Source organism: Equus quagga, chromosome 14 (genome assembly GCF_021613505.1).
Source record: "Equus quagga isolate Etosha38 chromosome 14, UCLA_HA_Equagga_1.0, whole genome shotgun sequence".
Taxonomy (NCBI): Eukaryota; Metazoa; Chordata; class Mammalia; order Perissodactyla; family Equidae; genus Equus; species Equus quagga.
The window spans coordinates 89,248,136-89,256,487 of record NC_060280.1 but is presented as its reverse complement, the minus strand read 5'-3'; the positions used below and the strand labels follow the sequence as shown (position 1 = coordinate 89,256,487).

At 40.7% G+C, this 8,352-nt stretch overlaps 1 protein-coding gene across 1 annotated transcript in view; it reads right to left on the bottom strand.

Annotated features, from left to right (window-relative positions):
* Positions 1-1,194: 1,194 nt before the first annotated feature.
* Positions 1,195-8,352, bottom strand: part of LOC124252154 (zinc finger protein 266-like) — a 66,412-nt gene continuing 59,254 nt past the window's right edge. Inside the window, exon 5 of the transcript XR_006891921.1 lies at positions 1,195-1,490. The gene's annotated coding sequence lies outside the window, so the exon portion shown is untranslated. The remainder of the gene's footprint in view (positions 1,491-8,352) is intronic.

Here is an 8,352-nt window from a genome sequence, read left to right as displayed (position 1 = left end):
AGAAGGACTCACATGGGGGGGGGGGGGACACTCCTTGAACATTTGGGACTGGTGATGAGAGGAAAGCACACTGCTGGGCCTCATAAGGCATCTCGTACATATGGCTACCTATCCAAGATCAGGAGACATGGCTGACCTACCTAATACAGAGATGTAAGCACAGAGAAAGAGGCAAAATGAGGAGACAAAGGAATATAATCCAAGTAAGGGAACAGGACAAAACCCCAGAAAAGACCTAAATGAAACAGAAATAAACAATCTACCTGACAAACAGTTCAAATTAAAATTCATAAGGATGCTCACTGATCTTGGGAGAAGAATGGATGAACTCAGTGAGAACTTCAACAAAGAATTAGAAAACATAAAAAAGAACCAATCAGAAATGAAGAATACAATATCGGAAATGAAAAATTCACTAGAGAGAGACTCAATAGCAGAGTAGATGATACCAAAGAACGGATCAATGAGCTGGATGAAAGACTAGAGGAAATCAACCAAGCTGAACAGATAAAAGAAAAAAGAAAACGAACGAGGACAGTAAGGGACCTCTGAAATAACACCAAGTGCACTAACATCCATATTATAGATGTCCAAGAAAGAGAAGAGAGAGACAAAAGGGCAGAGAATCTCTTTGAAGAAATAACAGCCGAAAACTTTCCTATCCTAAGGAAGGAAACAGACATATAGGTACAGGAAGAACAGAGAGCACCAAACAAGATAAACCCAAAGAGATGCACACCAAGACACATTATAATTAAAATATCAAGAATTAAAGGTTAAGAGAGAATCCTGAAAGCTGCAAGAGAAAGGCAACAAGTGACAGACAAAGGAAAACCCAGAAGGCTATCAGCTATGACAGACAGGCTTAACAGCAACACATACCCAGAGTGAACTTCTCCACAACCCATTCTCCTCCACAAACATATAACACAAAAGAGCACAGGTCAGTCTTTTTCACGTTTGGTTTTTAAACTTGATATGCATTACCATTACACAGGTTTGATCAAGCCCCATGCCAAGTGTCATCAAGCACCAGCATCCTCGATGGCCAGTCATGACAAACTCGAGGCTGCTTGAACTTCAGAACTATGTGAATTTGTATCATACAGACTGAAATGAGGATGTGCTGGTCTCTGTGCCTCTTCTCAGGGGCAGTAATCATGAAATGCCATTAATGGATCAGGCACAGCGGATTATCAGGACCAGTCCTGTTAACAAGTTTCTCTTTTTTCATACAACATAGATGGAATGACAAATCCATTAGCCACTTATATTTCAAGCTGCAGCTGTTCCATGACCCAGGCAGACAATATGGTTGTTTTTCCAGGCTGTGGTGCTGGGATTTTTTTACTCCATCTCTACACTGCCTGAGGTCCAAAGTATTCTCTCCTCAAGTGCTGCGGTTGTTGCTCTCCATCATGGCCATGAAATCTGGGTGTGTGACCTCAGCTTTTCACCATTCACCTTCTGCTTGCACACTCACCTTTTATCTGAATGGATAAGGCAAGAGAGAAGGGCTTTTTAGAAAATTTACAGAGATATACTAAAACCCCAAGTTGTCCAGTGTGAGCCAAGGTAGACGCACTCCATGAGCCTTAAATTCAGGCAAGCAGTCATTACCTTCACAATTTAAAACCATATTAATCCAACAAGAGAATACAGGTGGCTATAATGGGATTAAGTGTGAAGCCTTTCGGCCCACTTTTGGCCAGTTTGCAACCTGGAAATTGTAGCACCTAGACTGGCCTTGAATGGCTGTCAGGGGAAAGAAAAACACATTGTGCACAAAAACGGTGAGGACAGAATCACAGATGTTCAAAATACATCTAACGAACCACTGAGAAAGCAATGTTTCCTCAGCATATTAGAAGATTTTTGAACCAAGGGAAGCACTTCCTATATTTCCTACATTCACAATGTCTTTTGAGTGTGAGTCATCCCATTTTTAGACTGTGAATCATGCCACGTTTATTAAACAAAGAGGGAGAATCTAATGGAAACATGATGACTTTCAAGCATTTTTGACATTCATCAAGTTTTTCTCCACTGTGAGATTACCAGTGAATAGTAAATTATTTAGCAGAACTACAATTTTCCACATCTTCTTTTATTGGGGTTCATCTCCAATGCAAGATCTCCCTTAATTAAAAGGGATTCAGCTCGGAATGGTCCTCACTGGTCTAGGTTTTCTTGGGCAGAGTCAGAAAGCCTTTTCCATAATGATTCTCATCACAAGTATTCCCTCTATTTGAACACTCCTGTGTGTCTTAAGACGTGAGTGTTCCCTGAAGACTTTCCACATTATTTACACTCATAGAGTTTCCCTCCATTTTGGGTTCTTTCCTGTTGAGGAAGGGATGAATGATGACTAAAGGAATCTTCAGACTCCTTAATAGGTTATATATATCTCAAAACAGAAACATTATCACAATGTTTATGATTTTTACCATTTTCATTACAAGCATACAAAACTGCCCTGTTGATTTCTTTCCAATTGAATGATGGGACCCTTCTGGCAGAATGCTGTCCCATCTACTCTAAATTTAAAACGATTCCTGTAGTGTTTTATAAAATTGTTTTTATACTCACCGGTTTTATATATATGTGAGTGTATACTTGAGGGAAATTCGCAGCACCAAGTTTCAAGCTAGGTCTAGGATGTCCCCAAATTCATCACATTCCAAGTATCTCCCTAGAGGCGTCACTGTCTTGGGCTAGGGCCACCTGGTCCAAATACCTCTAATTTGCACTTATTTTCTATCTAATCCTCAAGCTTTTCTGAATGTGTAAAATAAGAGGTATCATATCCATCTTGACATTTGTATCCTATTTGGGAGACTGTTCCCCCTCCTACAATACGCTCCTGAAGTGCTCATTCACTTCAAGTCCCAAATCACATTCTGTGGTAAAACAAACAAATTTGAGAACTCAGAAAGAAATGTTAGGTTAAAGAAGTCCAAAAAGGTTAGGCTCGTTTGTATTACTATTCAAATTAGACAAAGAAAAAGAGTTAAGATAGATTTAAGGACTATGGTTATATCAAATATTTTGCAATTATAAGGACAAGGGGTCAAAATTTTAAGTAGTTTTGATTAAAAAATAATTACACAAAAATTAGAAGAGATGACGAATAGAAAGAGAAAATAGCAGGGAAGTTAATATGAAAGATCTGAACAATGCACTGACATCAAAATGATAAATTCACAAAAGAAATAAACCTAGGACAATTTGTGATCATTGGAAAGTGTGAGGAAATGTGAAACAAGAGTAAGGGAAGTTGAAGATACCCCACAACATCAGAGACCAATGGCCTCAGCCTTCTGAGGAAAGAGTGCATCTTAAAAACTTTCCTCATTATGCTTCCAAACATACTGAGCTTCTCACTGACTGTGGTTTTATTTTGCAGACATTCATCTTGGAGAACACCTGTGTCTGCTGTCCTCAATTCTTGTTCCAACCATGAGATCAGACGTGATTTCAACAGGTGATACCCTGTCCACAGGGAAACATACATCAATGGAAGAGGCTCATGAAAGAGATGACAAATCTTCCCACAAGTAAGGAACTCTATTTCTAATGAAGCATTAAATTTATTTCAAAAGGGCTGCAAAGGCAAACATCCCACCTTTCTGTACCCCCCAAACTTGTTCTCTTTGACCCTTGAAACCACATTCAGGATTATGTACACATTTACAAAGCCCTAAGGCTGTGATTCCAAGAAACAAAGAAAATGCAACCAAGAGATCATTGTTCTGATGAGGAAACCACTAGATGAGCGGTGCTCAAACATTATAGCGCATCACAGTCATCTGGAGGGCTTCATAAAACACAGATGAGGCAACAACCACAGCTTTCTGATTCACTATGTCAAAGGTGGAGACTAAAAACGTACATTTCTAACAGAGTGACGATGATGCTGTGGGTCTCACAGCCAAGTGCTGAAACAGCAGTAGATTCAAACCCATGGGTGCAGACTGTATGTGTGTGTTCTTTCTCGTATTCAGATTCAAATCTTCAATTTTGGAACATAGTAAGTATGTAATATATTTCTGACCCATAATAGGGTACAAGGAACGATGCCAGATTTACCTATTGTGGCCAGGTTCTTGTAGGTCTCCAGCATCACATCTCTGTATAGGTTTGTCTGACTGAGGTGCAGCGAAGTCCACTCCTCCTAGGTAAAGTCCCCAGCCTTATCATCAAAGGTCATTGAAACATAAACCAACACACACAGGCTGACTTATGCAAGTAACATCTCCACCAATGCTCACTGGAGAATGAGGACGGGAGACCCAAAGCCAAAACAGGGTTCTCAGGTCTCCCATTATCTCCCCCAGTGTTCAGTGGTCCTAGGTACATTTTGCTCCATCTCCACTCTCCCACTGTTTATCTCCTCCAGCCACAAGGCTTTAATTGCACCTCTTACACATGAACTTATCTCACTACAACCAGACTAGGAGATCCTCTCATTTTATTTCCCTCGATTGTAGGATACTCTCCAGCACACTGCATGCTAGTGATAAATGTTAATGAATGAACAAATTCTTTGAGAAAAAGACACTTTCATGTTCCTTACCTGCTGTCACAGCACTAAGCAAAGTTAGAAGCAGGCAGTTGACACCATGAGGATCAAGACTCATTAAGAATTACTGAACTACTGGGATGATTTTCAGGATAACCTCTGACCAATATGACAGACTTGACTACGTGGGGAAATTCAACTGGAAATTCAACTTAATTGAACGGGGTCTTATTTGCTTTGAGAAGCTCTCGAGACAGATCTACACAGAAGAAACTTTATCTACTGGTAGATGCAAGTATGCCAGTCCTAAGAAGAATAAGCTTTGTATTTACCTAATAATTTGTCAGCTAGCCAGCCACCATTCTTTCATCCTCTAGCTTTTCCTCAGGAAGGGTAAAAGGGTCCCTAGTAAGAACTTTAGGAAAAGAACGAACGAATGAGGCCCCAGAGTTAACGGCAATTCCCACATTTACCTCCTTGAAAATCGTTCCATCCCCATTTGAAATTCTTGTCTGTCCCTGTACCATCAAGAAAACTCACACAAATACACACACTGCCAACAAATGCTAGAGCCGTCGCTCACTAGAGGCAGAAAAGGGATTGTGAGCCATGCTGCCCAGGGGACAAAGGTATAGTCTTACTTTAGAGGTAAGGAAAATTTGGGCCTGAGAACCGTGACCCTTCTCTGCCCCGATGATAACACTCATGAAGAAGATTATGCAGGACCTTTTCCCAAAGGGCATACAGGAACAGCTGGTTTATCACACAGCCTTCTCAGGCTGACTTGGGTTCCTCCTAAATGCACCAGAGCATTACTGCTCAGTCCTAGACCATTTGACGCCATACTGTGCGGGGCTGACCTGAAGGGGAGTCTGAAAAAGAGAATCACCTAGAACTCACTATACGACAAATCACTACCCACCATCCTGTGAGGCTGATGGTAAACTTCGCCTGACACTCCTCTCCTTGATTTCAAGATCACTGCAGGGCACTCACTGAAGGCACCCAGACACTGTGGACTGACGGACAACCAACATCCTTCTCAAGGCTGTTAAAACATACCTAGATTATAACTCATTGTTCATGACACAATATAAATCTGAGTTTTCAGGAATATACTTAATTACTCTAATGTAGGCATGATTTCAAGGGAGGATGGAGGGAAAACCAGTGTTTTGAAATTAAAACAAAAATGTTGCTTATTTTTCTGCAAAATTACTTTTAACTTTGCTTTAAAAAATGCACTCTGAAATTGCAAGGTGATACAAATCAAGTGGAGGGTATTTAGCAAGATTTCTAATAACCAAAAATAGGAAACAAGTCAAGGTCTATCCACGTGTAACTCATTAAATAATATGATATAGCTATGACTGGGAAACTAATAGAAAAAAAAGAAATATATCTGTAAAGTGATTTCCAGCATCTATATTTAAGTGAAAATAGGAAGTGCAGAACATTGTATATTTGAGTAAGAATGTAAGGAAATAAGAATATGCTGAAAGGTGCATTGGAACACATAGACACACATGCATTTCTTGTCTCTGAAAGTAAAAAACAACAACAACAACAACAAAAAACCACTATTAAGATATTAATGAAATGGAAAACTTTTGAGTATATTTTCTGATATTGTTTTGACTTTTGGACCATGTAAATGTTTTACATGCTCAAGAGGTGAAAAGACTACAAAAGTGGAAACAAGAATAAAAAGAATATAGATTAAATACAAAAACACCTAAGAAACATGAAACTTTGATAACATTAGTATTGCAATACTGCATTTTCTGTGTGTGTCACGTAGGATAAAGGAAATAAGAAATAAACTAATGTTACTAGGAAGCAAGACTTAGAAAAAACACAAAATTAAAATCTGAGGAGGTAAGAGAAAAAACAAAATATCAACTATGCATTGGTAATATGAGTACAAACTTACCATTTAAAAATTTTTTATTCTAGTTCTGGAAGAGTCGTGAAGCCCTTGAAGTAAAATTTAGCACAGGGAGCAAACCTGTGCAAATGTTGACTTTTAAAAAGACCAAGCTCTTTGAGAGAAATGTCTGACTCCACATGTAGGAAAGGAAAGTACAAAATAAACCTCCAACACCTTGTTGAGTCAGAAAACAATAAATACTCAAACCTCAATCGGGTTGTGTCAAATGGAGGGAGCTGAAAGGAGCTCCCCCTAGATTAACTTGAACTATCAAAAAGACTTATAATATATTGATTGTAGTACATTGACAGAGAATCCATGAGGATATAATAATCAAAAGGTAGAAAAAAGATAAGAGGAGAAAAAACTGCTAAAGAAAGAATGAACCAGAAAATCAGTATTTGGTAGCATTCAATATAATATGTGATCCAGGAAAATACAAAAAATGTCAGGAAACAGCATATTCCCATAGAGCCAAGCCTTACCCTCCTGTTTTCTAATTACTCTTCCTACATTCTGATAAATTCAATTTCAGTTGTTGCTACTAACAACAAGAGGCTCACATCACCTCTTTATAAAGATTCCCGGATTATGAAGTCCTGGGAGACTGACAGGGCTCTGGGGGGCAGGTGAGGTGAGGTGGAGGTGAGTTGCCCAGCTTTTCCATGGTAGTAAATTTTGCATTTCCAGGCATTCTTTCACTTAAGCATTTAATGATATCAGGTCCTCCTACGAATGCTCCTTATCTTCCCATCTGAATATAATAAACCAAAAGTAAATAACGGACACTCACAACCAGAACAGATTCACCCAGAGCTCACCCAAACTGCCGGAATGCTCAGGCCGGTGAGGGACTGAGACGCTTGTCCTTCTGGAGATGGTGCAACAGAAGTTGCTTAGGAGGCATTTTGAAAGGTGGAGCACGTGGATGGAAAGCACCCACAGACAGACACTACCTGACCCCACTTCCTGATCCATCTTCTCCCTCGGACAGACATTCTGAGTGGTCCCCATCCCTTACTGCATCAGAGAGATGATGTGGGCCAAACAGGGAGAGCAGGTCAGGGACCCAGAGCAAACAGGGCAGTGAGATGAGGTGCCCAGTGGGGAGCTGGGAGAGGAGAACGTGGTGGGAGGTGAAGAGCCCCCCATCCCCCAGCAGAAAGAGCAGCAGCTGCCTGGTGTCCACGCAGAACACAAGTGGTCTCCTTTTGCCCCTGCTCACCCTCCTGGTCCAGATAGGTTCACCCAAGCCCAGAATCTCCAGAACAGACACAGAAGGAGCAGCCAAGAGGATTGAGCCAGCTGGGGGTGTGCTCTTCTTTTCTGATGAGGGGAAGGGCTCCAGGGACACAGGGCATGGAGAGAGAGCTGAAGTAGAGAAGAAATGGGAACCGTGACCTTGCTAAGCTAGAAAAAAACTCCAAACACCTGCAGCTGGAGATGCAGCAGAGGGCTGGAGATACATCCCAGGGGCAAGGCAGAGCCAGGACCAAGGGCAGGACGCGGCAGGGGTTCCTGCTGTAGAAGTATTGGCAAGGGCACCTCCTCCCAGGAAGGGAAGGCTACTTTTATTTTTCTCCTTTATGGCTGAGGAAATACACACAGACCAATTAAGTACATGCCCATGTTCACCAAGTCAATAAAAATAAGCGCCACCGGAAGTAAATCCTAAGTTGCTTGACACTTTGCAATGACCTCCAAAGGATGCCTCTACATAAATACCAATCTAGGGGCAAAGGAGGGAGAAAATAAAAGTTCACAGTGCACTGGTGCTATGATTGTCCTTACTTCATTCAGATGCAAATGCTGGGACTTTCTACATCTCAAGAAATCCCTTTAACAAAAACACAAATATTGCATCATTTCACTTCTATGAGATCCCCACATTAATCAAAGT